General features: G+C 48.4%; 1 protein-coding gene across 3 annotated transcripts in view; it reads left to right on the plus strand.

Annotated features, from left to right (window-relative positions):
• LOC147000554 (uncharacterized) overlaps positions 1 to 10,028 on the plus strand; it is a 129,237-nt gene that overhangs the window by 37,346 nt on the left and 81,863 nt on the right. The gene's annotated exons all lie outside the window — the stretch shown is intronic.

The raw sequence follows: 10,028 nt of genomic DNA on the forward strand, positions 1-10,028 counted from the left end.
GTGGAGGAGCAGCGGTATTCTAGAAAGATAGGCTAATGTAGGTTAAAACTGGGGTTTGGCTATGATATGTTTAGGATGATCCCTAGAGGTCCCTGTGGTGGAAGCGGTGAGACAGCTCGATCTTTAAGAAGGGATGAGCCTCATGGGAGCTCTGGGCTCTGTTCTTAGGAATCCACTGATCCTGATCTCGCTCCTAGGGTGAGCTGGTTCACACAAGGGTGAACTGGTCCCAATGTTATAAAATAGAGTGAGTCTGGCCTCGACAGCCTCTGTCTTCCTGTCTTCCTATGTGATCTGTGTGACATACAATCCTGCCTCTATGATAGCATCTGCCAGGAGGCCCTCACTACTGCTAGCAGATGCCTGCACCATGACCTGAAATCTCTAGAGCCAATCATGAGATAAATAAACCTCTTCTTAAAATAAAGTACCCAGCTCCAGGTATTCTGTTATAGCAACACCAAATGGCTAAGACAGCTGGGCCGGAGGCAAAAACCGGAGCATGTGCGTTGGAGGTGCTGATGACTGAAAGGAGGAGGTGAGGACTCACTCGGAGATGGGGGCTCCTAGCACCTTAGAAACAGGGATAGGTGAAGAAGGAATGGTCTTCAGAGTGCCTTTCGTAAAGGAAACTGAAGGTGAAAGGAAGGAGTGAAGGCTGGTGCTATGATACAAGATGAGGAGATGTGGCTGGGTGATGACTTGAGCCTGAACTCTATAGGTCCTGAGAAATGTTAGCGACTAGGGCAGGGCTATGATTCCCACATGGAGGAAGAGCTGAAGTCCAGACAAAGAGAATACAAAGTGGAATCTTTAAGGCGACGTGCTTTGTCTCAAGCTGGCGACTGAATAGCAGAGCTAAAGCCAAGTGTTGCAAAGCCTCAGCAGGCTGAGGAAAGTCGGGTCTCAGGTCCTGCTCTGGGAGGGACCAGGGAGCATCCCTCAGCTGTGGTTGCGAATGTGTGTACCTGGACCTTTTGGGTTCTCCCAAGAGGGAAAATGAGTCATGGTCTGGGGTGCCATGGGAGGAAAGCCGGTGCTGTACACACCAAAGCCATCAGTCATGATGTGTGGTGAGTCCCATCTCCTGGGAAAGGCGCTGTGTGTGTGTGTGTGTGTGTGTGTGTGTGTGTGTATAAATGTGTGTGTATGTGTTGACAAGGCTGCCTCACCCGCACCAGGGCCCCCTCGGACAATGCTATCTCTGGTATCCCACTTCACATGAGAGAACCCGACTGTGGCCTGTCCTCTTCATAGGGCAGAATAGAAGTGGGAAAGGGACCTGATGAGCCTTGAACTCCGGAGCCTGTGATGACCATCCTGAGGGCCCTGCCTTCTTTGTGGCTCCTTCCCTTACAACAGATTGCTGTTGTTTTCCTGGCTGCTAACTTCTGCCCAGAAGATCTGCTAATGTCTTGTTAGCTGTGTCTACCTTGGTTGTGTCTCCTGTGACTTCTTTGCGTCCACAGGCGGACCTGACCTCCCTTGATTCTGTTTGCCTCTCTTTGTTGTTATCCAACATTCCACATTAGTCTTGGTGACGTGTTATAAATATAAGATGTTTCAATGGGATGGAGAAAATAAGTCTTCATCAATCGTAGGAGCAACGCTGGAAATGAATGGCTGACAAGTAGCTTTTGCTTTGTTTGTGTGTTTGATACAACTTGTATGTTTGTTAAAAATGAGCCCGAATTTGCATTTTCCTAGCCTGTGTTTGGTCATCCGTTTTGTTTATTCAGCTAAAATTTGGTCCCTATACAGAACTAAATAAAACCTTGATTATCACCAAGGGAGACTGGCTGTCAGGAGACTCTATCTCCTGAAAAGTAAGGCCACTTCACAGAAAATGATAGCAATAAGGTTTCCTTGAGGATTGCTTCAAATATGTCCTAATTAGAGAGCCGTAATTTAACCTGGAGAAGAAAAGCAATGAAACTGGAAAAATAATATGTGCCTTTTAAGATCATTTTAATAAAACTGAGAGGAAAGACCCAGCCACTGACAGAAAGGTTCAGGAGACCCTGGTGTGGAAAGATGGTAATGAGCTGGCATCTATCTTGTGTGTGGATCACATGGGGGGCTATGGCCTCTTCTTCCCCATGGACCCGTCTGCTCAGACATGTGTGGTCTGTGAATGCTTCAGAGACCTTCATTCATGGTCTCTGTCACTGCTCTGGTAGGAACTCTGGGGCCAATTCCTTGATCCTTTTTGCATTAATGAGCTGCTGCTGCTGATTTTGGTACTAGTGCCCAGGTCAGAAGTGATGGAGGGAAGGAAGCCGCCAATGGGCAATAAACCCTCATCTGCATTTTTCTCACAAGTGTAGCTTTGGAAGATGTGAGGCAGGAATGGGATATGGCTGGTCACAAGTCTGTCAGGGAACAAGAGAGTACTGTACTCTGCTCTGTTTTTCCCCCTTTTTGTTTTTTTTTGGGGGGGGGGGATTTGGAGGGTTGTTTGGTCGGTTGGTTGGGTTTGTATTTGTTTTTTAAAAACATGGTCTTACTGGAACTCCTTCGGTGGAAAAAGCTGGCCTCGTGGAAACCCTTCATCCTCTGCCTCCCGAGGGCTGGGGTTAAAAGGGTGTGCACTGAGCTCACCCATGCTTTCTCCTTTGTATTTCTTTCTGGTTCCTCCTGGCTCCAGCTGACCTCAGAAGCTATTGCTCTGAGCACATCTCTAGTATGACATAGATGCTAAGCTTCAGTCTCTGAGGAGAAGCATAGAAAGCTGCAAAAAGCAGGACACCCAGCATTAAAGAAGCTTGCCTTCATCTCCAGGTCAGAATAGCAGCAAAGCACATAGGATGACAATATGTGCCCAGGCCCAGACTTTACTCTTGGAGTTTACATTCATGCCCAAAGAGCCCTTATTAGAGAGATGAAGACAGAAAAGACCCCATTCAATTCGACTCAGTTTTTGTGTGCAAATACTCTTTCAGGGAGGACATGTGTGCTTTTACATCTTGCTCTTATTCCCAAGTGTCGAGCTGTGCTTTAAAGCCTGGGGCAGGAGGATGAGCCCAGGATGTGTAACCTTATGATTAATTCAGATATCCTTGGCTAGTGAATGCCTTTGAAGATGACTGTCCTTGAGGTAAGTAATGCAGGAGTCAGAACCCACTGGGACTGGGAAAAGACCAGGCAAGAGTACTGCCACCAAAGTATGTCACATTGGAAGTCTACTTTCCTAGAGATACTTTGCTGTCTACTCTCTGTGGGACCCCCAGAAGAAGCATATCCGAATTTTCACGGGCAAGTTGTCTTGTGTTCTCTCTGTCCAGATGTGACCTCTTCCAGGACAGCTGACAACTGTCCCGAGTCTGTCTCTTAGCACCCATGACCCTGGGTGGTCTGTGTATAGCCTGGTCAGGAGCATACCAACACCCATCCACCACTCATCTTAGACATAAGGAAAATAGACTTGCTCTTTCTCCAGATTCTTTACACTGTCAGCCTTTCCAGGACAAGGAGAATGCTGGCTGCTGGTGGTAGTGGTGCATGCAGGTGGATCTCTGTGAGTTCAAGGCCATCCTGGTCTACAGAGCAAGTTCCAGGAGAGCTAGGGCTATCTATGTAGAAAGACCCTTTCTTAAAACAAAACAAAATAAAACAAAACAAAACAAAACACCAAAAAGAACAAGAATAACAGAGATATTAGACCTCTCATCCAAATAGATGCAGCTTAGATGGGGAGAGTAGGGAGGCTGAGCACACGGCATGCATGGTAGGGTCCCTGAAAGATACTGGGTTTCCTCTCTTCCTTCCTTCTTTTGTCTTCTGGCTGCCATGGCCTAAGTACCCTTCTCTGCCACATGCTTTCACAAGGCTATTTCTCCACAGGCCCCAAATTAATGGTGCCAACTAACTGTGGGCCGAAACCTCCCAGACTGAGCCAAAGTTGATCTCTCCTTCTTGAATCTCTTAAGTATTTTTTCATAGTGATAGAAAGTCAGTGGACACTCGTACATGGTCCCCTACTCTGTTTCCTGTCACTCTTTTTCTTCTGCCTTGGTGTCTGGATCTGTCACATGAGGGTGAGTAGGCATGACCTCAGTGGTTGTTCTGGGCACAGAAAGAGTTCCTTCCCATGGCTGAAGATTTTAAAATTACCCAGTATACCAGAGGTGTCCAGAGTAGACCTGGGTGCCTGATAGATACTGCAGAGCCCAACAGAGGCCCCCACACTTGACTCCTGCTTGTTCAACATGCCTTCATGGGTCATCATGAGTTCTGTGGTTTCCTTTGCTCTCATTCTGGGACCAAGACAGGTAAAGCAGGTCACCAGAGGAGGGGACAAAATGAAGGTCTAAGTTCAGCACATCATGTTCAGCATAGCTGTTGCAGACATTCCAAGCTCGGGGTCTTTCCATGTGGGGATTCCCATAACAAAGAGCCGGAAAGCCAATCCATCATGAGATGCAGAGAGCTCACAAGGGAGATCAGTGCTAACCACTGTCATGGCTCATCATTCCTAAGTCTTAGCTGGTTTTGCCCCAGAACATCCAGCTGACCAAGCCTGTCCTGGAGAGAAGAAGGGACTCCCTAGGCTTTCGTTCTACATAGGTGCTTCTGGGCATCAGACTCTGGAAGAAATCAAGCTTACTTTTTATTTAATTCCTTCTGGCTTTGAGCCTTCGACTCTGCATTTGCAGCCCCATAGAAACCTAGCTAGATCAGATGCAGTGGAATACTGAGCCAGTGTGGCTTTGCATAGCTCAGTCTTAGGGCTGTGTGCATTGGCTGTTTTGGAAAGCCCCAACTGCTGTGCATATTATTTATTGATCAAAGCCACTCTTCTTTCTCCTGCCCCAGATGGGAACACAAAGACTGCATTATGTAGGCACTCGCATGGTCTCCCGGCAGCAGCTCATGTGCTGACATTTGATTTTATACTGGTGACAACAAGATCAAGAAAGAGCTCAGAGTTTGCAAATTTACAACAGAGAGGCTGTCTCAGAAGCAGGCATCCCCCATCATACAGTGTGTGCTTAACTAAGCTTGTGGAAGATGGGATGTGTCTGGTTGTAATTCCACTAATCAGCGTGATCAAGGCCTTATGTCATTCTGGTCCAGGTAATTTGTCACGGGAAACCCAATTGCTTTTCTTCCATAAATCAAATTTATGCTTTGGAAAGGATGTAGTTTTCTCCAGAATTAATGTGGTGTTTGGGGAAAGGACGACTCAGAGGAGATGGGTTTCCCCAGGTAGTGCCAGTGTGGCGTGCATGGGGTCATCAAAGAAGCATCAGAGAAGCCATCTAGGGGTCCTCCATGCCACAGAGGGCCGAACCAATCTTGAACAGCTGGTCCCTGCCTTCTCCACACATCTGTCAAATCTGCATGACAGCCTAGTAGATACCATGTCTCCACATCTTCTTTCCCTTTGCTAGTGACTTCTTTGGACTGTTGCTCCACCAGTAGCAACACATGAGATTCATTAGTGCCAGAGCAGCATACATAGATGCTGAGTGGGTTGGTGAGTGTATGGAGGGAGGGAAAGATGGAGAGAAGGGAGGACATACAGCGAATGGCTCTAAAGTAGACAAGACTCTGGATCAAGGGATTGAGGACAGCCAAGGATGGCAACCAGCTCTGTGATGCTCCTTCAATCTGTCCTAATGCACACTCAGTGTGTAGCCTTGCAGGACCTGGACCTTCCTTAGTGTTCCCAACTGAACAGTGAATAAAGACAGGCTGTGGAGAGGACTCAAGACATTAACACCAGAGGAGTTCTTAGATGTGTGCCCAGCATCTCTGGCCATCCTACTGTGGTTAACTAAGTGGCACAACCTCCCAGCTGCTTGGGTTCTAGGGCAGGAGAAAACTCCTGTGTGCTTTCCAAGGACACAGATCACAGAGCCTCTGCACAGAGAGTTAGGAAGCCAGGGATCAAGCAAACATTTCTCATAGTTTCAAAATGCCTCCTCACTTTTGACCCTGGCATATCAAGGCTGACAGGAAACCTTGTGGAGCACTATGGTCTTGGCAGAGGGTGAATGAAGTTTTGATGACACTGTCTATCTGCATTTCCCATCCTGGTGTGACTGTGGCTTACAGGTCCAAAATCCTCGAACTGCATGGCCAGCATTATCCCACATTGCTTTCTCTCTGTTCCTCATCTATCCACGTACAAAATCATTGCTAAGCACCTGCTGACTGCCCAAGACTAGTTCTATACTTACTGTATCCAGCCATAGCTCTGGGTTTGTATCCTGGCTCTCCTACCCTGAGATCCTACCCTGAGAAGGTGTTTGGCTTTCTGTTCTGCAGTCGGATTTGAGTTTGGCAGATATAAGTTGGGAAGCTTCCAGAATAGTGCTGTAGGCAACAGTGGGTATTTAACATAGCTGTTCCCCTCCCTTCCGTCCCCCTCTTTCTCAGACCTAACTCCAGTGTGTTTCCATAATTCTAGACCTGGTGAACTTTCCTATGGGAGGTTCCAGAAGCCAAACTTGACTATTCCATGGAGAACAGTGGACAGCCTGGCTGTGGTCAGAAAGGAGGGCTGTCCTCCTGTGTAGAGGGAGGGACAGAGGCAATGGTGGACACAGGGCCATGGCCAGCAGCTGAACTGCACAGGTTTTTTGACCTGAAATCCCTGAGGGCTATGACAGTCCTCTTGAGTTTGAGATGAATGGATGGATCAGGGGGATAAGGAACCTTCAACATGGGAGGTCTTCCTACTTCATAGTCTTTATTTCTTGGGCTGTGCCTTTAGATGCTTTCTGTCTTTAGAATCAGAGGTACCAGTAGTTCCTTTACACAGAGTTTGGGGTCAGAGGAAGCCTGAAAACAGGTCCAAGGGCCACGAAGTGGCCACAAGCCATCACATCTGTGCCAGGAAATCCACAGTAAATGGGGGCAGAGTGCCCTCCAGTAGCTCACAGTCAGTTGCCCTAGCTTGGCTCTTCATACCTGCACACGCTCACACCTTGTTGTCTCCTGGAAGCTGACACACATGCAGACCACTGGTCTGTGGCCAGGCAGGCTGGGAAGGGATGGCCTTTTACATGTGCCCACCTGCACTGTGGGTGTTCTTGTATTGAGCCTGTCTTTATGCTGACCCTGCTCGGTGTCTGCTCCACCACCTCTTGGGCTCTTCATCTCAATGCTCAGTCATCCTTCTCAGACAGGACCACAGAAGTCTGCCTTCTCTGGCCCTCTCCTCTGGATCCCTGTCCTAGTCTGAGTCTGTTCCTCGTTGTTAGATCTAACTCATGTATGGAAGTGCTATGATCTCCTGCTCACCTCAGACCATGGACTCATCTGCTCCGGGTTCCGGTTGCCTCACACCTGGTGAAGGAGCTACTTCTTCATCTCTTCTTCTGGGCTCCTCAGCCTACTTCCCAGCCGGTCATCTCAGGCCTTGGCTCTAGATCAGGTCTCTTCTATACCTTGCACCTCTAGGTTTGTGGCTTTGAGCCTCACCTCTGTACCCCACATCCATCCCAGCTCCAGCCCCACCTCTCTGATCCAAGATCTGCAGGGATGTCTGCAGAGTACCAGGTGGAGATGCCTGCAGACCCTTCTAAATCACCGTGTTCCTGCAGTAGAATCTCTTGCCTCCAGAACCAGCTCTTCCTCACTCTTCCCTTCCCAGATGAAGCCTACTCTGTGTCCCATACATCCTCTCTACCCTGGAATCCTTGTCTTTCACCTCCATGTTCAACTCATCAGCCATGTTGGCTTTGACTTTAGAAAACTCCTAGAGCAGAGCCTCTTTGTGTTTGTGGAGGTCAATATCCACAAAATCCCAACTGTATATAGAAGGAATGTGCAGACCTCTAGGGATGGCTGGAGTCTGTGGTCACTGTGGGATAATGTTACATGAATGGACCAAAGCCAAGACTTCACTGGCCCTGGCCTCTTCGTTGCCTGGGACAGACTGTAGGTAAATGGAAGGATATTGCCATATGAAGTTTCAAGCGGCTGTGTGAGCAGGGAGAGGAAACAAGAGACCACTCCCTTGTACTGCCCCACTCCTCATCTTCCACTTCCCTTCCCAGGCTATTATTCTATAAGGGCAGCTGTTTGGGCATAACCCCCAGCTATCCAGATGAAAGGATGTGTTTTCAAGAGAGTTTTGTGTCTATGTTCCAGGATGTATATATAGCTCTAGAGAAGCAGTCAGAAAAGATGCTGGCAGACCATGGTCGTGACAGGAAATGCTATGGGTCCTACTCTGGGACTCATGGCCGGGTCTATAATTAAGTCACTGAACCCCTCACCGATCCACATAAAATGGGCAAGAACAGGTTGTAGCTATGGGATGTAAGAAAGCCAAGACTCGCCCAGACTTATACCTTCTCTGCATGGTCACTTCAGGATGTTCTAGAATCCTAGGGCAAAGCTGGGAGGAGTCTGTGTCTAACTTGCCTCCGAGGTGCATGCCCTGGGCCCCCTGTACAGAGGCTATGCCTCTATGGAGGGTCCCACTTACCCCTCTTCCATTCTGTGACAAGGATCTTCTTATTTCCAACTCTGGGTACCTGACATCCATCCTTAGGCCTAGCTTCAGGCTTCCTCTGAGCTCTCTGAAGTGAGCAAGCAGAGGACGAGATTTTAGATGCCACAATGGTGGGGAACAAGTCTTCTTGAGCCAGTTCACTCAGAGCCTTGCCTGGGGCCTGAATACAGAGAGAGCCTAGTAGAGAGAAGGGAGATCCCATGGTCCAGGTTGTTTTCAAGGGACTCACATGCATCACATAATACTGTCACCCTTGGGACCAGAGTCTGTTGTTTCTGAAAGTCTCAAAGCCTTCTCTGTGTTACTATACCACCTATCAAATGTACTACCAACTCCCCATGACCCCCAGTGGGGCTGCTCCATCCAGAGTTCAACTGTCCGAAGAAAGGAAAACCCCAGCTAGAAAGCCACATCTTGTGGTTGCTGTTATCCTAGTTTCTATAATTGATGTTGGTCATTTTTGTGAACATAGAATGGATGGCCTGATTGGCCACCCCTCTGAGGCACATGTTTAAATGACTTTCTTCATCCCAGTAAGAAACTCTCGAAGCAGAAACACTCTTCTAGTAGACAGGCACACAGTGGGAAGGTAGAAGGCATGCGTCCAGATGATCCAGAAGTCAGAGCTTTCATAGCTGCTGACAGGTGTGTGAAGTGGTGCGACACTTCAGCGGGACAGGTGGTGTGGTGACTACAGTGATACGCACGTCTCTACAACCCCAGCCCTTTAACATGAGGTCAGTACATACACCCACCGGAAGACATGTACACAGGAGCACTCATGGTGGCATAGCTTGTGAACACAAAAGATTGAGGACGATTCAGATGTAATCCCCCCACCCCACCCGCCCAGGGCTGCTTGAAGACTATGAAGCTGACAGAGAAGAATAAAGAGAGATGTCTATACACATGCAGGGGGAAAGCCCTGGGACTCGAAGGGAAGAAGTTAGCACTGAGCTACATAGAAAGTGCGGGGTAGTAATGTATTATCATCTGGATAGAAAGGCAAGCATCTATAAAGGAGATGAGGAGTCGCACAGATCGGGGGTCCTTGGGAGTGAGGCACGTAGCTTTCAATTTCCTGTGAGAATTTGGACAATACGAAGTAACATCTAGCTCAGCAGAAGGCTGGAGATTAAACACCTACTAAGGTCATGGTCACGTGTCCTCCGCTGACTGTCCTTGAAGGCTTGTTCCCGAGCCAGCCCCTCCAGAAGCTTACGAACGGAGGGAGGAGCTGTGGCCCCAGCCTCCATCCCAGACTCTGCACATTTACTACAGAGTCTGTTTCCAGCAGCTTACATCACAGTCATTAACCTGCTTGTCTCCCCTCAGTGATACCATGCTCCAGGGAAGGCTTCGACGTGACTCATCACAGCACTTGGCACTGAGTAACTCACCTAACATCTGTTGCAGGGATGAATAATTTAGGGGATCCCGAGAAGGCCACTCAGAGGCTTGGCAGCCAGGTTGGTGACTGAGATTGTCTAGGAGGAAAGCTGGTGTGCTCAAGACCTATGGGTATAGATACCATCTCTACATTGACTATAAAAACGGC

This window comes from Mus caroli, unplaced genomic scaffold (assembly GCF_978045245.1).
Source record: "Mus caroli unplaced genomic scaffold, Mus_caroli_1 scaffold_18, whole genome shotgun sequence".
In the NCBI taxonomy this organism is placed as follows: domain Eukaryota; kingdom Metazoa; phylum Chordata; class Mammalia; order Rodentia; family Muridae; genus Mus; species Mus caroli.